Genomic DNA, 21,158 nt, shown 5'->3' with positions numbered 1-21,158 from the left:
AACGTCGAACAACCCATCCGAAAAAAAATAGGTGCAACACGAGGGCTTCCCAAGTGGTCACCCATCCGAGTACTACCCTCGCCCAAGCACATTTAACTGCGGAGTTCTTATGGGATCCGGAGCTTTAGTGCTAGTATGATCGCATCTGTTTAATTTCACGCTGCAAATACACACATTCCTTCTCCTTTCTTCCCCCTCCTGTCATTTGTTTCCTTGTGCTTTCACACTTCACCTCTTATTCTCGTTCTAATATCGATTAAAATGCCCCTGCTTCTTGACACACATTTGCGTTTAAACCAGCGAACCGTAGTTCGAGACGCGCGTAACGTCGAACGACCTGTCTGAAAAAAAATTGGTGCGACACGAGGACTTCCGAGGAGGACACCCATCCGAGTACTAATCTCGCCCAAGCACACTTAACTGCGGAGTTCTGATGGGATCCGGTGCATTAGTGCTGTTATGATCGCACCTGTTTAATTTAACGCTGCAAATACATAAACTCATTCTCCTTCCTTCCCCCTCCTGCCATTTGTTTCCTTGTGCGTGCGCACTGCACCTCCCGTGCTCGTTCTAATATCAAGTAAAATGCTACAGTGCCGTGACTCACATTTGCGAATAAACCTGAGGACCATAATGCAAGTCGCGCGTATCGTCGAATGAATCATCTGCAAAAAAATGGGTGCAACACGCGGACTTCCTAAGAAAATGGGAGAAATATAAGGACTTCGCAGGAGGTCACCCATCCTAGTGCTACTCTCGCCCAAGCACCCCTAACTTGCGGAGTTCTGATAGAATCCGTTGCATTGGTGCTTGTATGATTGCTCATGTTTCATTCTGCGCTGCAAATACATACACTTTTTCTCCCTCCATCCCCCCTCCCGTCATTTGTTTCCTTGTGCGTGCACTCTGCATCTCTCATTCTCGTTCTAATATCGATTAAAATGCCCCTACTTCTTGACTCACATTTGCGTATAAACCAGTGGACCCTAGTTCCAGTCGCGCGTAACGTCGAACGACTCGTCTGAAAAAAAAAATTAGTGCGACACGAGTACTTCCCAGGAGGTCACCCATCCGAGTACTACTCTCGCCCAAGCACACTTATCTGCGGAGTTCTGATGGGATCTGGTTCATTAGTGCTGGTATGATCGCACCAGTTTAATTTCGCGCTGCAAATACAAAAACTCCTCCTTTCTTCCCCCTCCCGTCATTTGTTTCCTTGTGCGTGCGCTCTGCACCTCTCGTTCTCGTTCAAATATCAAGTAAAATGCCATGGCACCGTGACTCACATTTGCGAATAAATCTGCGGACCATAATTAAAGTCGCGCGTAACGTCGAACGGCACATTTAAAAAAAAGAAAACGGGTGCAATACGAGAACTTCCTAGGAGGGAACCCATCATTGTACTACTTTCGCCAAAGCACACTTAACTTCGGAGTTCTGATGGGATCCGGTGCATTTGTACTGGTGTGACCGCACCTGTTTAATTTCATGCTGAAAATACATACACACCTTCTTCCCTCCCCCCCTCCCATCATTTGTTTCCTTGTGCGTTCACACTGCACCTCTCCTTCTCGTTGTAATATCGATAAAAATGCCCCTGATTTTTGACTCACAATTGTGTATAAACCAGCGGACCATAGTTCCAATCGTGCGTAACGTCGAACGACCCATCTGAAAAAAAATTGTTGCGATACGAGGACTTCCCAAGAGGTCACCCATCCGAGTACTACTCTCGCCCAAGCACAATTAACCGCAGAGTTCTGATGGGATCCAGTGCATTAGTGCTGGTATGATGCCACTTGTTTAATTTTGCGCTTCAAATACATACACTCCTTCTCTTTTCTTCCTCCTCCCGTCATTTGTTTCCTTGTGCGTGCGCACTGCACCTCCCGTACTCGTTCTAATATCAAGTAAAATGCCACGGGGCCGTGACTCAAATTTGCGAATAAACCTGCAGACCATAAATCAAGTCACGCGTAACGTCAAAAGAATCATCTGCAAAAAGATGGGTGCAACACGAGGACCTTCCAAGAAAATCGGTGAAATATAAGGACTTCACTAGAGGTCACCCATCCGAGTACTTTTCTCGCCCAAACACCCTTAACTGCGGAGTTCTGATAGAATCCGTTGCATTAGTGCTGGTATGATCCCTCATGTTTCATTCTGCACTGCAAATACATACACTCTTTCTCCTTCCATCCCCCCTCCCATCATTTGATTCCTTGTGCGTGCACTCTGCATCTCTCTTTCTCGTTCTAATATCAAGTAATATACCCTGGCACTGTGACTCACCTTTGCAAATGAACCAGCGGTTTATAATTTCATTCGCGCGTAACGTCGAACAACACATCCGAAAAAAAATAGGTGCAACACGAAGGCTTCCCAAGTGGTCACCCATCCGAGTACTACCCTCGCCCAAGCACACTTTACTACGGAGTTCTGATGGGATCCGGAGCTTACTGCTGGTATGATCGCACCTATTTAATTTCGCGCTGCAAATACATACACTCCTTCTCCTTTCTTCCCCCTCCCGTCATTTGTTTCCTTGTGCGTTCACACTTCACCTCTCATTCTCGTTCTAATATCGATTAAAATACCCCTGCTTCTTGACTCACATTTGCGTATAAACCAGCGGATCCTAGTTCCAGACGCGCATAACGTCGAACGACCCGTCTGAAAAAAAATTGGTGCGACACGAGGACTTCCCAGGAGGTCACCCATCCGAGTACTAATCTCGCCCAAGCACACTTCACTGCGGAGTTCTGATGGGATCCGGTGCATTAGTGCTGGTATGATCGCACCTGTTTAATTTTGCGCTGCAAATGCATAAACTCATTCTCCTTTCTTCCCTCTCCCGTCATTTTTTTCATTGTGCGTGCGCACTGCACCTCCCGTTCTCGTTCTAAATCAAGTAAAATGCTACAGCGCCGTGACTCACATTTGCGAATAAACCTGAGGACCATAATTCAAGTCGCGCGTATCGTCGAAAGAATCATCTATAAAAAAATGGGTGCAACACGAGGACTTCACAAGAAAATGGGTGAAATATAAGGACTTCGCATGAGGTAACCCATGCTAGTACTACTCTCGCCCAAGCACCCTTACCTACGGAGTTCTGATAGAATCCGTTGCGTTAGTGCTGGTATGATCGCACCTGTTTCATTCCGTGCTGAAAATACATACACTCCTTCTCCTTCCCTCCCCCTCCCATCAATTGTTTCCTTGTGCGTTCACACTGCACTTCTCCTTCTCGTTCTAATATCGAGTAAAATGCCCCTGCTTCTTGACTCACCTTTGCGTATAAACCAGCGGACCCTAGTTCCAGTCGTGCGTAGCGTCGAATGACCTGTCTGAAAAAAATTGGTGCGATACGAGGACTTCCCAGGAGGTCACCCATCCGAGTACTACACTCGCACAAGCACACATAACTGCGGAGTTCTGATCGGATCCGGTGCATTAGTGCTGGTATGATCGCACCTGTTTAATTTCGCGCTGTAAATACATACACTCCTTCTCCTTTCTTCCCCCTCCCGTCATTTGTTTCCTTGTGCGTTCACACTTCACCTCTCATTCTCGTTTTAATATCGATTAAAATACCCCTGCTTCTTGACTCATATTTGCGTATAAACCAGTGGACCCTAGTTCCAGACGCACGTAACGTCGAACGACCCGTCAGAAAAAAAATTTGTGCGACACGAGGACTTCCGAGGAGGTCACCCGTCCGAGTACTAATCTCTCCCAAGCACACTTAACTGCGGATTTCTGATGGGATCCGGTGCATTAGTGCTGGTATGATCGCACCTGTTTAATTTTGCGCTGCAAATACATAAACCCATTCTCTTTTCTTCCCCCTCCCTTCATTTTTTTCCTTATGCGTGCGCACTGCACCTCCCGTTCTCGTTCTAATATCAAGTAAAATGCTACAGCACCGTGACTCACATTTGCGAATAAACCTGAGGACCATAATTCAAGTCGCCCGTATCGTCGAAAGAATCATCTGCAAAAAAATGGGTGCAACATGAGGACTTCACAAGAAAATGGGTGAAATATAAGGACTTCGCAGGAGGTAACCCATGCTAGTACTACTCTCGCCCAAACACCCTTACCTACGGAGTTCTGATAGAATCCATTGCATTAGTGCTGGTATGATCGCACCTGTTTCATTTCGTGCTGAAAATACATACACTCCTTCTCTTTCCCTCCCCCTCCCATCAATTGTTTCCTTGTGCGTTCACACTGCACCTCTCCTTCTCGTTCTAATATCGATTAAAATGCCCCTGCTTCTTGACTCACATTTGCGTATAAACCAGCGGACCCTAGTTCCAGTCGCGCGTAGCGTCGAACGACCTGTCTGAAAAAAATTGGTGCGATAGGAGGACTTCCCAAGAGGTCACCCATCCGAGTACTACTCTCGCACATGCACACTTAACTGCGGAGTTCTGATGGGATCCGGTGCATTAGTGCCGGTATGATCGCACCTGTTTAATTTCGCGCTGCAAATACATAAACTCCTTCTCCTTTCTTCCCCCTGCCGTCATTTATTTCCTTGTGCGTGCGCACTGCACCTACCGTGCTCGTTCTAATATCAAGTAAAATGCTACGGTGCCGTGACTCACATTTGCGAATAAACCTGAGGACCATAATTCAAGTCGCGCGTATAGTCGAAAGAATCATCTGCAAAAAAATCGGTGCAACACGAGGACTTCCTAAGAAAATGGGTGAAATATAAGGACTTCGCAGGAGGTCACCCATCCTAGTGCTTCTCTCGCCCAAGCACCTTTAACTTGCGGAGTTCTGATAGAATCCGTTGCATTGGTGCTGGTATGATTGCTCATGTTTCATTCTGCGCTGCAAATACATACACTTTTTCTCCCTCCATCCCCCTACCGTCATTTGTTTCCTTGTGCGTGCACTCTGCATCTCTCCTTCTCGTTCTAATATCGATTAAAATGCCCCTGCTTCTTGACTCACATTTGCGTATAAACCAGTGGACCCTAGTTCCAGTCGCGCGTAACGTCGAACGACCCGTCTGAAAAAAAAATTAGTGCGACACGAGGAATTCCCAGGAGGTCACCTATCCGGGCACAACTCTCGCCCAAGCACACTTAACTGCGGAGTTCTGATGGGATCCGGTGCATTAGTGCTGGTATGATCACACCTTTTTAATTTTGCGCTGCAAATTAATAAACTCCTTCTCCTTTTTTCCCCCTCCTGTCATTTGTTTCCTTGTGCGTGCGCACTGCACCTCTCGTTCTCGTTCAAATATCAAGTAAAATGCCACGGCGTCGTGACTAACATTTGCGAATAAATCTGCCGACCATAATTAAAGTCGCGCGTAACGTCAAACGGCATATCTGAAAAAAAGAAAATGGGTGCAACACGAGAACTTCCCAGGAGGTAACCCATCATTGTACTACTTTCACCAAACCACACTTAACTGCGGAGTTCTGATGGGATCCGGTGCATTTGTGCTGGTGTGACCCCACCTATTTAATTTTGTGCTGAAAATACATACACTCCTTCTTCCCTCCCCCCCTCCCATCATTTGTTTCCTTGTGCGTTCACACTGCACCTCTCCTTCTCGTTCTAATATCGATTAAAATGCCCCTGATTCTTGACTCACATTTGCGTATAAACCAGCGGACCAAAGTTCCAGTCGCGCTTAACGTCGAACGACCCATCTGAAAAAAAATTGTTGCGATACGATGACTTCCCAAGAGGTCACCCATCCGAGTACTATTCTCGCCCAAGCACACTTAACTGCAGAGTTCTAATGGGATCCAGTGCAGTAGTGCTGGTATGATGCCACTTGTTTAATTTTGCGCTTCAAATATATACACTCATTCTATTTTCTTCCTCATCCCATCATTTGTTTCCTTGTGCGTGCGCACTGCACCTCCCGTACTCGTTCTAATATCAAGTAAAATGCCACGGCGCCGTGACTCACATTTGCGAATAAACCTGCGGACCATAAATCAAGTCGCGCGTAACGTCGAAAGAATCATCTGCAAAAAGATGGGTGCAACACGAGAACCTCCCAAGAAAATGGGTGAAATATAAGGACTTCGCAGGAGGTCACCCATCCGAGTACTTTTCTCGCCCAAGCACCCTTAACTACGGAGTTCTGATAGAATCCGTTGCATTAGTGCTGGTATGATCCCTCATGTTTCATTCTGCACTGCAAATACATACACTCTTTCTCCTTTCATCCCCCCTCCCATCATTTGTTTCCTTGTGCGTGCACTCTGCATCTCTCTTTCTCGTTCTAATATCAAGTAATATGCCCTGGCACCGTGACTCACCTTTGCAAATGAACCAGCAGTTTATAATTCCATTCGCGCGTAACGTCGAACAACCCATCCGAAAAAAAATTGGTGCAACACGAGGGCTTCCCAAGTGGTCACCCATCCGAGTACTACCCTCGCCCAAGCACACTTAACTGTGGAGTTCTGATGGGATCCGGAGCTTTAGTGCTGGTATGATTGCACCTTTTTAATTTCGCGCTGCAAATGCATACACTCATTCTCCTTTCTTCCACCTCCCATCATTTGTTTCCTTGTGCGTTCACACTTCACCTCTCATTCTCGTTCTAATATCGATTAAAATGCCCCTGCTTCTTGACTCACATTTGCGTATAAACCAGCGGACCCTAGTTCCAAACGCGCGTAACGTCGAACGACCCGTCTGAAAAAAAATTGGTGCGACACGAGGACTTCCAAGGAGATCAACCATCCGAGTACTAATCTCGCCCAAGCACACTTAACTGCAGAGTTCGGATGGGATCCGGGGCTTTAGTGCTGGTATGATCGCACCTGTTTAGTTTTGCGCTGCAAATACATAAACTCATTCCCCTTTCTTCCCCCACCCGTCATTTGTTTCCTTGTGCGTGCGCACTGCACCTCCCGTTCTCGTTCTAATATCAAGTAAAATGCTACAGCGCTGTGACTCACATTTGCGAATAAACCTGAGGACCATAATTCAAGTCGTGCGTAACGTCGAAAGAATCATCTGCAAAAAAAATGGGTGCAACACGAGGACTTCACAAGAAAATGGGTGAAATATAAGGACTTCGCAGGAGGTAACCCATGGTAGTACTACTCTCGCCCAAGCACCCTTACCTACGAAGTTCTGATAGAATCTGTTTCATTTGTACTGGTTTGATCGCACCTGTTTCATTTCGTGTTGAAAATACATACACTCCTTCTCCTTCCCTCCCCCTCCCATCAATTGTCTCCTTGTGCGTTCACACTGCACCTCTCCTTCTCGTTCTAAAATTGATTAAAATGCCCCTGCTTCTAGACTCACATTTGCGTATAAACCAGCGGACACGAGTTCCAGTCGCGCGTAACGTCGAACGACCCGTCTGAAAAAAAATTGTTGCGATACGAGGACTTCCCAGGAGGTCACCCATCCGAGTACTACCCTCGCCCAAGCACACTTACCTGCAGGGTTCTGATGGGATCCAGTGCATTAGCGCTTGTATGATCGCACCCGTTTAATTTCGCGCTGCAAATACATAAACTCCTTCTCCTTTCTTCCCCCTCCCGTCATTTGTTTTCTTGTGCGTGCGCACTGTACCTCCCGTGCTCGTTCTAATATCAAGTAAAATGCTATGGTGCCGTGACTCACATTTGCGAATAAACCTGACAACCATAATTCAAGTCGTGCGTATCGTCGAATAAATCATCTGCAAAAAAATGGGTGCAACACGAGGACTTCCTAAGAAAATGGGTGAAATATAAGGACTTCGCAGGAGGTCACCCATCCTAGAGCTACTCTCGCCCAAGCACCATTAACTTGCGGAGTTCTGATAGAATCCGATGCATTGGTGCTGGTATGATTGATCATGTTTCATTCTGCGTTGCAAATACATACACTTTTTCACCCTCCATCCCCCCTCCCGTAATTTATTTCCTTGTGCGTGCACTCTGCATCTTTCATTCTCGTTCTAATATCGATTAAAATGCCCATGCTTCTTGACTCACATTTGCATATAAATCAGTGGACCATAGTTCCAGTCGCGCGTAACGTCGAACGACCCGTCTGAAAAAAAAATTAGTGCGACACGAGAACTTCCCAAGAGGTCACCCATCCGAGTACTACTCTCGCCCAAGCACACTTAACTGCGGAGTTATGATGGGATCTGGTGCATTAGTGCTAGTATGATCGCACCTATTTAATTTCGCGCTGCAAATACATAAACTCCTTCTCCTTTCTTCCCCCTCCCATCATTTGTTTCCTTGTGCGTGCGCACTGCACCAACCGTGCTCGTTCTAATATCAAGTAAAATGCTACGGTGCCGTGACTCACATTTGCGGATAAACCTAAGAACCATAATTCAAGTCGCGCATATCATCGAAAGAATCATCTGCAAAAAAATGGCTGCAACACGAGGACTTCCTAAGAAAATAGGTGAAATATAAGGACTTCGCAGGAGGTCACCCCTCCGAGTACTACTCTCGCCCAAGCACACTTAAATGCGGAGTTGTGATGGGATCCGGTGCATTAGTGCTGGTATGATCGCACCTGTTTAATTTCGCGTTGCAAATACATAAACTCCTTCTCCTTTCTTCCCCCTCCCGTCATTTGTTTCCTTGTGCGTGCGCACTGCACCTCTCGTTCTCGTTCAAATATCAGGTAAAATGCCACGGCCCCGTGACTCACATTTGCGAATAAATCTGCGGACCATAATTAAAGTCGCGCGTAACGTCGAACGGCACATCTGAAAAAAAGAAAATGGGTGCAACACGAGAACCTCCTAGGAGGTAACCCATCATTGTACTACTTTCGCCAAAGCACACTTAACTGCGGAGTTCAGATGGGATCCTGTGCATTTGTGCTGGTGTGACCGCACCTGTTTAATTTCGTGCTGAAAATACATACACTCCTTCTTCCCTCCCCCCCTCCCATCATTTGTTTCCTTGTGCGTTCACACTGCACCTCTCCTTCTCGTTCTAATAGCGATTAAAATGCCCCTGATTCTTGACTCACATTTGCGTATAAACCAGCGGACCATAGTTCCAGTCGCGCGTAATGTCGAACGACCCATCTGAAAAAAAATTATTGCGATACGAGGACTTCCAAAGAGGTCACCCATCCGAGTACTACTCTCGCCCAAGCACACTTAACTGCAGAGTTCTGATGGGATCCAGTGCATTTGTGCTGGTATGATGCCACTTGTTTAATTTTGTGCTTCAAATACATACACTTCTTTTATTTTCTTCCTCCTCCCGTCATTTGTTTCCTTGTGCATGCGCACTGCACCTCCCGTTCTCGTTCAAATATCAAGTAAAATGCCATGGCGCCGTGACTCACATTTGCGAATAAATCTGCGAACCATAATTAAAGTCGCGCGTAACATCGAACGACACATCTGAAAAAAAGAAAATGGGTGCAACACGAGAACTTTCATGGAGGTAACCCATCATTGTACTACTTTCGCCAAAGCACACTTAACTGCGGAGTTCTGATGGGATCCGGTGCATTTGTGCTGGTGTGACCGCACCTATTTAATTTCGTACTGAAAATACATACATTCCTTCTTCCCTCCCTGCCTCCCATCATTTGTTTCCTTGTGCGTTCACACTGCAACTCTCATTCTCGTCCTAATATCGATTAAAATGCCCCTGATTCTTGACTCACATTTGCGTATAAACCAGCGGACCATAGTTCCAGTCGCGCATAACGTCGAACGTCCCCTCTGAAAAAAAATTGTTACGATACGAGGACTTCCCAAGAGGTCACACATCCGAGTACTACTCTCACCCAAGCACACTTCACTGTGGAGTTCTGATGGGATCCGGTGCATCAATGCTGGTATGATCGAACCTGTTTAATTTCGCGCTGCAAATACATAAACTCATTCCCCTTTCTTCCCCCTCCTATCATTTATTTCCTTGTGCGTGGGTACTGCACCTCTCGTTCTCGTTCAAATATCAAGTAAAATGCCACGGCGCCGTGACTCACATTTGCAAATAAATCTACGGACCATAATTAAAGTCGCGCGTAACGTCGAACGGCACATCTGAAAAAAAAAATGGGTGCAACACGAGAACTTCCCATGAGGTAACCCATCATTGTACTACTTTCGCCAAAGCACACTTAACTGCGGAGTTCTGATGGGATCCGGTGCATTTGTGATGGTGTGACCGCACCTGTTTAATTTCGTTCTGAAAATACATACACTCATTCTTCCTTCCCCCCTCCCATCATTTGTTTCCTTGTGCGTTCACACTGCACCTCTCATTCTCGTTCTAATATCGATTAAAATGCCCCTAATTCTTGACTCACATTTGCGTATAAACCAGAGGACCATAGTTCCAGTCGCGCGTAATGTCGAACGACCCATCTGAAAAAAAATTGTCGCGATACAAGGACTTCCCAAGAGGTCACCCATCCGACTACTACTCTCGCCCAAGCACACTTAACTGCAGAATTCTGATGGGATCCAGTACATTAGTGCTGGTATGATGCCACTTGTTTAATTTTGCGCTTCAAATACATACACTTCTTCTCTTTTCTTCCTCCTCCCGTCATTTGTTTCCTTGTGCGTGCGCACTGCTCCTCCCGTTCTCGTTCAAATATCAAGTAAAATGCCACGGCGCCGTGACTCACATTTGCGAATAAATCTGCGGACCATAATTAAAGTCGCGCGTAACGTCGAACGACACATCTGAAAAAAAGAAAATGGGTGCAACACGAGAACTTTCCAGAAGGTAACTCATCATTGTACTACTTTCGCCAAAGCACACTTAACTATGGAGTTCTGAAGGGATCCGGTGCATTTGTGCTGGTGTGACCGCACCTGTTTAATTTCGTGCTGAAAATACATACACTCCTTCTTCCCTCCCCCCTCCCATCATTTGTTTCCTTGTGCGTTCACACTGCACCTCTTTTTCTCGTTCTAATATCGATTAAAATGCCCCTTTTTCTTAACTCACATTTGTGTATAAACCAGCGGACCATAGTTCCAGTAGCGCGTAACGTCGATCGACACATCTGAAAAAAAATTGTTGCGATACGAGGACTTCCCAAGAGGTCACGCATCCGAGTACTACTATCGCCCAAGCACACTTAACTGCAGAGTTCTGATGGGATCGAGTGCATTAGTGCTGGTATGATGCCACTTGTTTAATTTTGCGCTTTAAATACATACACTCCTTCTCTTTTCTTCCTCCTCCCGTCATTTGTTTCCTTTTTGCGTGCGCACTGCACCTCTCGTTCTCGTTCTAATATCAAGTAAAATGCCACGGCGCCGTGACTCACATTTGCGAATAAACCTGCGGACCATAAATCAAGTCGCGCGTAACGTCGAAAGAATCATCTGCAAAAAGATGGGTGCAACACGAGGACCTCCCAAGAAAATGGGTGAAATATAAGGACTTCGCAGGAGGTCACCCATTCGAGTACTTTTCTCGCCCAAGCACCCTTAACTGCGGAGTTCTGATAGAATCCGTTGCATTAGTGCTGGTATGATCCCTCATGTATCATTCTGCACTGCAAATACATACACTCTGTCTCCTTCCATCCCCCCTCCTGTCATTTGTTTTCTTGTGCGTGCACTCTGCATCTCTCTTTCTTGTTCTAATATCAAGTAATATGCCCCGGCAAGGTGACTCGCCTTTGCAAATGAACCAGCGGTTTATAATTCCATTCGCGTGTAACGTCGAACAACCCATCCGAAAATATATAGGTGCAACACGAGGGCTTCCCAGGTGGTCACCCATCCGAGTACTACTCTCGCCCAAGCATACTTAATTGCGGAGTTCTGATGGGATCCGGAGCTTTAGTGCTGGTATGATCGCACCTGTTTAATTTTGCGCTGCAAATACATACACTCCTTCTCCTTTCTTCCCCCTCCCGTCATTTCTTTCCTTGTGCGTTCACACTTCACCTCTCGTTCTCGTTCTAATATCGATTAAAATGCCCCTGCTTCTTGACTCACATTTGTGTATAAACCAGCGGACCCTAGTTCCAGACGCTCGTAACGTCGAACGACCCGTCTGAAATAGAATTGGTGCGACACGAGGATTTCACAAGAAAATGGGTGAAATATATGGACTTCGCAGGAGGTAACCCATGCTAGTACTACTCTCGCTCAAGCACCCTTACCTACGGAGTTCTGATAGAATCCGTTGCATTAGTGCCGGTATGATTGCACCTGTTTCATTTCGTGCTGAAAATACATACACTCCTTCTCCTTCCCTCCCCCTCCCATCAATTGTAACTTGTGCGTTCACACTGCACCTCTCCTTCTCGTTCTAATATCGATTAAAATGCCCTACTTTTTGAGTCACATTTGCGTATAAACCAGCGGACCCTAGTTCCAGACGCGCGTAACGTCGAACGACCCGTCTGAAAAAAAATTGGTGCGACACGAGGATTTCACAAGAAAATGGGTGAAATATATGGACTTCGCAGGAGGTAACCCATGCTAGTACTACTCTCGCCCAAGCACCCTTACCTACGGAGTTCTGTTAGAATCCGTTGCATCAGTGCTGGTATGATCGCACCTGTTTCGTTTCCGGCTGCAAATACATACACTCCTTCTCCTTTCTTCCCCCTCCCGTCATTTGTTTCCTTGTGCGTGCGCACTGCACCTCTCGTGCTCCTTCTAATATCAAGTAAAATGCTACGGTGCCGTGACTCACATTTGTGAATAAACCTGAGGACCATAATTCAAGTCGCGCGTATCGTCGAAAGAATCATCTGCAAAAAATGGGTGCAACACGAGGACTTCCTAAGAAAATGAGTGAAATATAAGGACTTCGCAGGAAGTCACCCATCCTAGTGCTACTCTCGCCCAAGCACCCTTAACTTGCGGAGTTCTGATAGAATCCGTTGTATTGGTGCTGGTATGATTGCTCATGTTTCATTCTGCGCTGCAAATACGTACACTTTTTCTCCCTCCATCCCCCCTCCCGTCATTTGTTTCCTTGTGCGTGCATTTTGCATCCCTCTTTCTCGTTCTAATATCGATTAAAATGCTCCTGCTTCTTGACGCACATTTGCATATAAACCAGTGGACCCTAGTTGCAGTCGCGCGTAACGTCGAACGACCCGTCTGAAAAAATAATTAGTACAACACGAGGACTTCCCAAGAGGTCACCCATCCGAGTACTACTCTCGCCCAAGCACACTTAATTGCGGAGTTCTGATGGGATCCGGTGCATTAGTGCTAGTATGATCGCACCTGTTTAATTTCGCGCTGCCAATACATAAACTCCTTCTCCTTTCTTCCCCCTCCCATCATTTGTTTCCTTGTGCGTGCGCACTGCACCTCTCGTTCTCGTTCAAATATCAAGTAAAATGCCACGGCGCCGTGACTCACATTTGCAAATAAATCTACGGACCATAATTAAAGTCGCGCGTAACGTCGAACGGTACATCTGAAAAAAAGAAAATGGGTGCAACACGAGAACTTCCCAGGAGGTAACCCATCATTGTACTACTTTCGCCAAAGCACACTTAACTGCGGAGTTTTGATGGGATCCGGTGCATTTGTGCTGGTGTGACCGCACCTGTTTAATTTCTTGCTGAAAATACAAACACTCCTTCTTCCCTCCCCGCTCCCATCATTTGTTTCCGTGTGCGTTCACACTGCACCTCTCCTTCTCGTTCTAATATCGATTAAAATGCCCCTGATTCTTGACTCACATTTGCGTATAAACCAGCAGACCATAGTTCCAGTCGCGCGTAACGTCGAACGACCCATCTGAAAAAAAATTGTTGCGATATGAGGACTTCCCAAGAAGTCACCCATCCGAGTACTACTCTCGCCCAAGCACACTTAACTACAGAGTTCTGATGGGATCCAGTGCATTAGTGTTGGTATGATGCCACTTGTTTAATTTTGCGCTTCAAATACACACACTCCTTCTCTTTTCTTCCTCCTCCCGTCATTTGTTTCCTTGTGCTTGCGCACTGTACCTCCCGTACTCGTTCTAATATCAAGTAAAATGCTACGGCGCCGTGACTCACATTTGCAAATAAACCTGCGGACCATAAATCAAGTCGCGCGTAACGTCGAAAGAATCATCTACAAAAAGATGGGTGCAACACGAGGACCTCCCAAGAAAATGGGTAAAATATAAGGACTTCGCAGGAGGTCACCCATCCGAGTACTTTTCTCGCCCAAGCACCCTTAACTGTGGAGTTCTGATAGAATCCGTTGCATTAGTGCTGGTATGATCCCTCATGTTTCATTCTGCACTGCAAATACATACACTCTTTCTCCTTCCATCCCCCCTCCCGTCATTTGTTTCCTTGTGCGTGCACTCTGCATCTCTCTTTCTCATTCTAATATCAAGTAATATGCCCCGGCACCGTGACTCACCTTTGCAAATGAACCAGCGGTTTATAATTCCATTCGCGCGTAACGTCGAACAACCCATCCGAAAAAAAATAGGTGCAACACGTGGGCTTCCCAGGTGGACACCCATCCGAGTACTACTCTCGCCCAAACACACTTAACTGCAGAGTTCTGATGGGATCCGGAGGTTTAGTGCTGGTATGATCGCACCTGTTTAATTTCGCGCTGTAAATACATACACTCCTACTCCTTTCTTCCCCCTCCCGTCATTTGTTTCCTTGTGCGTTCATACTTCACCTCTCATTCTCGTTCTAATATCGATTAAAATGCCCCTGCTTCTTGACTCACATTTGCGTATAAACCAGCAGACCCTAGTTCCAGACGCGCGTAACTTCGAACGACTCGTCTGAAAAAAAATTGGTGCGACACGAGGATTTCCCATGAGGTCAACCATACGAGTACTAATCTCGCCCAAGCACACTTAACTGCGGAGTTCTAATGGGATCCAGGGCTTTAGTGCTGGTATGATCGCACCTGTTTAGTTTCGCGCTGCAAATACATACACTCCTTCTCCTTTCTTCCCCCTCCCGTCATTTGTTTCCTTGTGCGTTCGCACTTCACCTCTCATTCTCGTTCTAATATCGATTAAAATGCCCCTGCTTCTTGACTCACATTTGTGTATAAACCAGCGGACCCTAGTTCCAAACCCGCGTAATGTCGAACGACCCGTCTGAAAAAAAATTGGTGCGACACGAGGACTTCACAAGAAAATGGATGAAATATAAGGACTTCACAGGAGGTAACCCATGCTAGTACTACTCTCGCCCAAGCACCCTTACCTATGGAGTTCTGATAGAATCCGTTGCATTAGTGCTGGTATGATCGCACTTGTTTTATTTCGTGCTTAAAATACATACACTCCTTCTCCATCCCTCCCCCTCCCATCAATTGTTTCCTTGTGCGTTCACACTGCACCTCTCCTTCTCGTTCTAATATCGATTAAAATGCCGCTGCTTCTTGGCTCACATTTGCGTATAAACCAGCGGACCCTAGTTCCAGTCGCGCGTAACGTTGAACGACCCGTCTGAAAAAAAATTGGTGTGACACGAGGACTTCCCAGGAGGTCACCCATCCGAGTACTACTCTCGCCCAAGTACACTTAACTGCGGAGGTCTGATGGGATCCGGTGCATTAGTGCTGGTATGATCGCACCCATTTAATTTTGTGCTGCAAATACATAAACTCCTTCTCCTTTCTTCCCCCTCCCGTCATTTGTTAAATTGTGCGTGCGCACTGCACCTCCCGTGCTCGTTTTAATATCAAGTAAAATACTACGGTGCCGTGACTCACATTTGCGAATAAACCTGAGGACCATAATTCAAGTCGCACGTATCGTCGAAAGAATCATCTGCAAAAAAATGGGTGCAACACGAGGACTTCTTAAGAAAATGGGTGAAATATAAGGACTTCGCAGGAGGTCACCCATCCTAGTGCTACTCTCGCCCAAGAACCATTAACTTGCGGAGTTCTGATCGAATCCGTTGCGTTGGTGCTGGTATGATTGCTCATGTTTCATTCTGCGCTGCAAATACATACACTTTTTCTCCCTCTATCCCCCCTCCCGTCATTTGTTTCCTTGTGCGTGCACTCTGCATCTCTCCTTCTCATTCTAACATCGATTAAAATGTCCCTACTTCTTGACTCACATGTGCATATAAACCAGTGGACCCTAGTTCCAGTCACGCGTAACGTCGAACGACCCGTCTGAAAAAAAAAATTAGTGCGACACGAGGACTTCCCAGGAGGTCACCCATCCTAGTACTAATCTCGCCCAAGCACACATCATTGCGGAGTTCTGATGGGATCCGGTGCATTAGTGCTAGTATGATCGCACCTGTTTAATTTCGCGCTGCCAATACATAAACTCCTTCTCCTTTCTTCCCCCTCCCGTCATTTGTTTCCTTGTGCGTGCGCACTGTACCTCTCGTTCTCGTTCAAATATCAAGTGAAATGCCACGGCGCCGTCACTCACATTTGCGAATAAATCTGCGGACCATAATTAAAGTCGCGCGTAACGTCGATCGGCACATCTGAAAAAAGAAAATGGGTGCAACACGAGAACTACCCAGGAGGTAACCCATCATTGTACTACTTTCGCCAAAGCACACTTAACTGCGGAGTTCTGATGGGATCCGGTGCATTCGTGCTGGTGTGACCGCACCTGTTTAATTTCGTGCTGAAAATACATACACTCTTTCTTCCCTCGCCCCCTCCCATCATTTGTTTCCTTGTGCGTTCACACTGCACCTCTCCTTCTCGTTCAAATATCGATTAAAATGCCCCTGATTCTTGACTCACATTTGCGTATAAACCAGCGGACCATAGTTCCAGTCGCGCGTAACATCGAACTCCATCTGAAAAAAGATTGTTGCGATACGAAGACTTCCCAAGATGTCACCCATCCGAGTACTACTCTCGCTCAAGCACACTTAACTACAGAGTTCTGATGGGATCCAGTGCATTAATGCTGGTATGATGCCACTTGTTTAATTTTGCGCTTCAAATACATACACTCCTTCTCTTTTCTTCCTCCTCCCGTCATTTCTTTCCTTGTGCGTGCGCACTGCACCTCCCGTACTCGTTCTAATATCAAGTAAAATGCCACTGCGCCGTGACTCACATTTGCGACTAAACCTGCATACCATAAATCAAGTCGCGCGTAACGTCGAAAGAATCATCTGCAAAAAGATGGGTGCAACACGAGGACCTCCCAAGAAAATGGGTGAAATATAAGGACTTCGCAGGAGGTCACCCATCTGAGTACTTTTCTCGCCCAAGCACCCTTAACTGCGGAGTTCTGATAGAATCCGTTGCATTAGTGCTGGTATGATCCGTCATGTTTCATTCTACACTGCAAATACGTACACTCTTTCTCCTCCCATCCCTTTTCCCGTCATTTGTTTCCTTGTGCGTGCACTCTGCATCTCTCTTTCTCGTTCTAATATCAAGTAATATGCCCCAGCACCGTGACTCACCTTTGTAAATGAACCAGCGGTTTATAATTCCATTCGCGCGTAACGTCCAACAACACATCCGAGAAAAAAAAGGTGCAACACGAGGGCTTCCCAAGTGGTCACCCATCCGAGTACTACTCTCGCCCAAGCACACCTAACTGCGGAGTTCTGATGGGATCCGGGGCTTTAGTGCTGGTTTGATCGCACCTGTTTAATTTCGCGCTGCAAATACATACACTCCTTCTCCTTTCTTCCCCCTCCGTCATTTGTTTCCTTGTGCGTTCACACTTCATCTCTCCTTCTCGTTCTAATATCGATTAAAATGCCCCTACTTCTTGAGTCACATTTGCGTATAAACCAGCGGACCCTAGTTCCAGAGGCACCTAGCGTCGAACGACCCGTCTGAAAAAAAATTGGTGCGACACGAGGACTTCCCAGGAGGTCACCCATCCGAGTACTAATCTCGCCCAAGCACACTTAAGTGCAGAGTTCTAATGGGATCCGGTGCATTAGTGCTGGTATGATCGCACCTATTTAATTTCGCGCTACAAATTCATAAACTCATTCCCCTTTCTTCCCCCTCCCGTCATTTGTTTCCTTGTGCGTGCGCACTGCACCTCCCGTTCTTGTTCTAATATCAAGTAAAATGCTACAGCGCCGTGACTCACATTTGCGAATAAACCTGAGGACCATAATTCAAGTCGCGCGTAACGTCGAAAGAATCACCTGCAAAAAAATGGGTGCAACACGAGGACTTCACAAGAAAATTGGTGAAATATAAGGACTTCGCAAGAGGTAACCCATGCTAGTACTACTCTCGCCCAAGCACCCTTACCTGTGGAGTTCTGATAGAATCCGTTGCATTAGTGCTGGTATAATCGCACCTGTTTCATTTCGTGCTGAAAATACATACACTCCTTCTCCTTCCTCCCCCTCCCATCAATTGTTTCCTTGTGCGTTCACACTGCACCTCTCCTTCTCGTTCTAATATCGATTAAAATGTCCCCGCTTCTTGACTGACATTTGCGTATAAACCAGCGGACCCTAGTTAAAGTCGCGCGTAACGTCGAACGACCCGTCTGAAAATAAATTTGTGCGATACGAGGGAAGTTCTGATGGGATCCGGTGCATTAGTGCTCGTATGATCGCACCCTTTTAATTCCGCGCTGCAAATACATAAACTCCTTTTCCTTTCTTCCCCCTCCCGTCATTTGTTTCCTTGTGCGTGCGCACTGCACATCCCGTGCTCGTTCTAATATCAAGTAAAATGCTACGTTGCCGTGACTCACATTTGCGAATAAACCTGAGGACCATAATTCAAGTCGCGCGTATCGTCGAAAGAATCATCTGCAAAAAAGTGGGTGCAACACGAGAATTTCCTCAGAAAATGGGTGAAATATAAGGACTTCGCAGGAGGTCACCCATCCTAGTGCTTCTCTCACCCAAGCACCCTTAACTTGCGGAGTTCTGATAGACTCCGTTGCATTGGTGCTGGTATGATTGCTCATGTTTCATTATGCGCTGCAAATACATACACTTTTTCTCCCTCCATTCCCCCTCCCGTCATTTGTTTCCTTGTGCGTGCACTCTGCATCTCTCCTTCTCGTTCTAATATCGATTAAAATGCCCCGGCTTCTTGAGTCACATTTGCGTATAAACCAGCGGACCCTAATTCCAGTCGCGCGTAACGTCAAACGACCCGTCTGAAAAAAAAAATTAGTGCGACACGAGAACTTCCCAGGAGGTCACGCATCCGAGTACTACTCTCGCCCAAGCACACTTAAATGCAGAGTTATGTTGGGATCCGGTGCATTAGTGCTGGTATGATCGCAGCTGTTTAATTTTGCGCTGCAAATACATAAACTCATTCCCCTTTCTTCCCCCTCCCGTCATTTGTTTCCTTGTGCGTGCGCACTGCACCTCCCGTTCTCGTTCTAATATCAAGTAAAATGCTACAGCGCCGTGACTCACATTTGCGAATAAACCTGAGGACCATAATTCAAGTCGCGCGTAACGTCGAAAAAATCATCTGCCAAAAAATGGGTGTAACACGAGGACTTCACAAGAAAATGGGTCAAATATAAGGACTTCGCAGGAGGTAACCCATGCTAGTACTACTATCGCCCAAGCATCCTTACCTACGGAGTTCTGATAGATTCCGTTGCATTAGTGCTGGTATGATCACACCTGTTTCATTTCGTGCTGAAAATACATACACTCCTTCTCCTTTCCTCCCCCTTCCATCAATTGTTTCCTTGTGCGTTCACACTGCACCTCTCATTCTCGTTCTAATATCGATTAAAATGCCCCTGCTTCTTGACTCACATTTGTGTATAAACCAGCGGACCCTAGTTCCAGTCGCGCGTAGCGTCGAATGACCCGTCTGAAAAAAAATTTGTGCGATACGAGGACTTCCCAGGAGGTCACCCATCCGAGTACTACTCTCGCACAAGCACACTTGACTGCGGAGTTCTGATGGGATCCGGTGCATTAGTGCTGGTATGATCGCACTTGTTTAATTTTGCGCTGCAAATACATAAACTCCTTCTCCTTTCTTCCCCCTGCCGTCATTTGTTTCCTTGTGCGTGCGCACTGCACCTACCGTGCTCGTTCTAATATCAAGTAAATTGCTACGGTGCCATGTCTCACATTTGCGAATAAACCTGAGGACCATAATTCAAGTCGTGCGTATCGTCGAAAGAATCATCTGCAAAAAAATGGGTGCAACACGAGGACTTCCTAAGAAAATGGGTGAAATATAAGGACTTCGCAGGAGGTCACCCATCCTAGTGCTACTCTCGCCCAAGCACCCTTAACTTGCAGAGTTCTGATTGAATCCGTTGCATTGGTGCTGGGATGATTGCTCATGTTTCATTTTGCGCTGCAAATACATACACTTTTTCTCCCTCCATCCCCCCTCCCGTCATTTGTTTCCTTGTGCGTGCACTCTGCATCTCTCCTTCTCGTTCTAATATCGATTAAAATTCCCCTGCTTCTTGACTCACATTTGCGTATAAACCAGTGGACTCTAGTTCCAGTCGCGCGTAACGTCGAACGACCCGTCTGAAAAAAAAATTAGTGCAACACAAGGAATTCCCAGGAGGTCACCCATCCGAGTACTACTCTCGCCCAAGCACACTTAAGTGTGGAGATCTGATGGGATCCGGTACATTAGTGCTCATATGATCACACCTGTTTAATTTTGCGCTCCAAATACATAAACTCCTTCTCCTTTTTTCCCCCTCCCGTCATTTGTTTCCTTGTGCGTTCACACTTCACCTCTCATTCTCGTTCTAATATCGATTAAAATGCCCCTGCTTCTTGACTCATATTTGCGTATAAACCAGCGGACCCTAGTTCCAGATGCGCGTAACGTCGAACGACCCGTCTGAAAAAAAATTGGTGCGACACGAGGACTTCCCAGGACGTCACCCATCCGAGTGCTAATCTCGCCCAAGCACACTTCACTGCGGAGTTCTGATGGGATCCGGTGCATTAGTGCTGGTATGATCGCAACTGTTTAATTTTGTGCTACAAATACATAAACTCATTCCCCTTTCTTCCCCCTCCCGTCATTTGTTTTTTTGTGCGTGCGCACTGCACCTCTCGTTCTCGTTCAAATATCAAGTAAAATGTCACAGCGCCGTGACTCACATTTTTGTGCGCGCGTAACGTCGAACGGCACATCTGTTTAATTTCGCACTGCAAATACATAAACTCATTCCCCTTTCTTCCCCCTCCCGTCATTTGTTTCCTTGTGCGTGCACACTGCACCTCCCGTTCTCGTTCTAATATCAAGTAAAATGCTACAGCGCCGTGAATCACATTTGCGA

The 21,158-nt window shown here is 46.4% G+C and overlaps 4 non-coding genes and 33 pseudogenes across 4 annotated transcripts; all 37 read right to left on the bottom strand.

Annotated features, from left to right (window-relative positions):
• Window positions 1–28: 28 nt before the first annotated feature.
• Window positions 29–147, bottom strand: LOC148243743 (5S ribosomal RNA). Its single transcript, XR_015815484.1, has one exon. It is a non-coding gene; the product is annotated as a 5S ribosomal RNA (ribosomal RNA).
• Window positions 148–352: 205 nt separating this feature from the next.
• Window positions 353–471, bottom strand: LOC148243742 (5S ribosomal RNA; annotated as a pseudogene).
• A 563-nt stretch (window positions 472–1,034) lies between these two features.
• LOC148243741 (5S ribosomal RNA) lies at window positions 1,035–1,153 on the bottom strand (annotated as a pseudogene).
• Window positions 1,154–1,359: 206 nt separating this feature from the next.
• On the bottom strand, window positions 1,360–1,478 carry LOC148243740 (5S ribosomal RNA; annotated as a pseudogene).
• Window positions 1,479–1,682: 204 nt separating this feature from the next.
• LOC148243739 (5S ribosomal RNA) lies at window positions 1,683–1,800 on the bottom strand (annotated as a pseudogene).
• Window positions 1,801–2,361: 561 nt separating this feature from the next.
• Window positions 2,362–2,479, bottom strand: LOC148243738 (5S ribosomal RNA; annotated as a pseudogene).
• Window positions 2,480–2,684: 205 nt separating this feature from the next.
• Window positions 2,685–2,803, bottom strand: LOC148243737 (5S ribosomal RNA). Its single transcript, XR_015815915.1, has one exon. It is a non-coding gene; the product is annotated as a 5S ribosomal RNA (ribosomal RNA).
• A 557-nt stretch (window positions 2,804–3,360) lies between these two features.
• LOC148243736 (5S ribosomal RNA) lies at window positions 3,361–3,479 on the bottom strand (annotated as a pseudogene).
• Window positions 3,480–3,684: 205 nt separating this feature from the next.
• On the bottom strand, window positions 3,685–3,803 carry LOC148243735 (5S ribosomal RNA; annotated as a pseudogene).
• A 558-nt stretch (window positions 3,804–4,361) lies between these two features.
• Window positions 4,362–4,480, bottom strand: LOC148243734 (5S ribosomal RNA; annotated as a pseudogene).
• A 561-nt stretch (window positions 4,481–5,041) lies between these two features.
• Window positions 5,042–5,160, bottom strand: LOC148243733 (5S ribosomal RNA; annotated as a pseudogene).
• A 209-nt stretch (window positions 5,161–5,369) lies between these two features.
• LOC148243732 (5S ribosomal RNA) lies at window positions 5,370–5,488 on the bottom strand (annotated as a pseudogene).
• A 204-nt stretch (window positions 5,489–5,692) lies between these two features.
• LOC148243731 (5S ribosomal RNA) lies at window positions 5,693–5,810 on the bottom strand (annotated as a pseudogene).
• A 561-nt stretch (window positions 5,811–6,371) lies between these two features.
• LOC148243730 (5S ribosomal RNA) lies at window positions 6,372–6,490 on the bottom strand. Its single transcript, XR_015814999.1, has one exon. It is a non-coding gene; the product is annotated as a 5S ribosomal RNA (ribosomal RNA).
• Window positions 6,491–6,695: 205 nt separating this feature from the next.
• Window positions 6,696–6,814, bottom strand: LOC148243729 (5S ribosomal RNA; annotated as a pseudogene).
• Window positions 6,815–7,374: 560 nt separating this feature from the next.
• On the bottom strand, window positions 7,375–7,493 carry LOC148243728 (5S ribosomal RNA; annotated as a pseudogene).
• Window positions 7,494–8,055: 562 nt separating this feature from the next.
• LOC148243727 (5S ribosomal RNA) lies at window positions 8,056–8,174 on the bottom strand (annotated as a pseudogene).
• A 235-nt stretch (window positions 8,175–8,409) lies between these two features.
• Window positions 8,410–8,528, bottom strand: LOC148243726 (5S ribosomal RNA; annotated as a pseudogene).
• A 209-nt stretch (window positions 8,529–8,737) lies between these two features.
• On the bottom strand, window positions 8,738–8,856 carry LOC148243725 (5S ribosomal RNA; annotated as a pseudogene).
• A 204-nt stretch (window positions 8,857–9,060) lies between these two features.
• LOC148243724 (5S ribosomal RNA) lies at window positions 9,061–9,178 on the bottom strand (annotated as a pseudogene).
• A 210-nt stretch (window positions 9,179–9,388) lies between these two features.
• Window positions 9,389–9,507, bottom strand: LOC148243723 (5S ribosomal RNA; annotated as a pseudogene).
• Window positions 9,508–9,711: 204 nt separating this feature from the next.
• LOC148243722 (5S ribosomal RNA) lies at window positions 9,712–9,830 on the bottom strand (annotated as a pseudogene).
• Window positions 9,831–10,037: 207 nt separating this feature from the next.
• On the bottom strand, window positions 10,038–10,156 carry LOC148243721 (5S ribosomal RNA; annotated as a pseudogene).
• Window positions 10,157–11,689: 1,533 nt separating this feature from the next.
• LOC148243720 (5S ribosomal RNA) lies at window positions 11,690–11,808 on the bottom strand (annotated as a pseudogene).
• A 1,267-nt stretch (window positions 11,809–13,075) lies between these two features.
• Window positions 13,076–13,194, bottom strand: LOC148243719 (5S ribosomal RNA; annotated as a pseudogene).
• Window positions 13,195–13,403: 209 nt separating this feature from the next.
• Window positions 13,404–13,522, bottom strand: LOC148243718 (5S ribosomal RNA; annotated as a pseudogene).
• An 882-nt stretch (window positions 13,523–14,404) lies between these two features.
• On the bottom strand, window positions 14,405–14,523 carry LOC148243717 (5S ribosomal RNA). Its single transcript, XR_015815170.1, has one exon. It is a non-coding gene; the product is annotated as a 5S ribosomal RNA (ribosomal RNA).
• A 205-nt stretch (window positions 14,524–14,728) lies between these two features.
• Window positions 14,729–14,847, bottom strand: LOC148243716 (5S ribosomal RNA; annotated as a pseudogene).
• A 559-nt stretch (window positions 14,848–15,406) lies between these two features.
• Window positions 15,407–15,525, bottom strand: LOC148243715 (5S ribosomal RNA; annotated as a pseudogene).
• Window positions 15,526–16,088: 563 nt separating this feature from the next.
• Window positions 16,089–16,207, bottom strand: LOC148243714 (5S ribosomal RNA; annotated as a pseudogene).
• Window positions 16,208–16,415: 208 nt separating this feature from the next.
• LOC148243713 (5S ribosomal RNA) lies at window positions 16,416–16,534 on the bottom strand (annotated as a pseudogene).
• Window positions 16,535–17,415: 881 nt separating this feature from the next.
• LOC148243712 (5S ribosomal RNA) lies at window positions 17,416–17,534 on the bottom strand (annotated as a pseudogene).
• A 204-nt stretch (window positions 17,535–17,738) lies between these two features.
• On the bottom strand, window positions 17,739–17,857 carry LOC148243711 (5S ribosomal RNA; annotated as a pseudogene).
• A 1,184-nt stretch (window positions 17,858–19,041) lies between these two features.
• LOC148243710 (5S ribosomal RNA) lies at window positions 19,042–19,160 on the bottom strand (annotated as a pseudogene).
• Window positions 19,161–19,719: 559 nt separating this feature from the next.
• On the bottom strand, window positions 19,720–19,838 carry LOC148243709 (5S ribosomal RNA; annotated as a pseudogene).
• A 562-nt stretch (window positions 19,839–20,400) lies between these two features.
• Window positions 20,401–20,519, bottom strand: LOC148243708 (5S ribosomal RNA; annotated as a pseudogene).
• A 205-nt stretch (window positions 20,520–20,724) lies between these two features.
• Window positions 20,725–20,843, bottom strand: LOC148243707 (5S ribosomal RNA; annotated as a pseudogene).
• Window positions 20,844–21,158: the final 315 nt, after the last annotated feature.

The sequence above is a fragment of the Carica papaya genome, chromosome 8 (assembly GCF_054855325.1).
Source record: "Carica papaya isolate Zhongbai chromosome 8, ASM5485532v1, whole genome shotgun sequence".
Taxonomy (NCBI): domain Eukaryota; kingdom Viridiplantae; phylum Streptophyta; class Magnoliopsida; order Brassicales; family Caricaceae; genus Carica; species Carica papaya.
The sequence above is the reverse complement of the archived record's forward strand: the minus strand, read 5'-3'. Positions and strand labels throughout refer to the sequence as shown.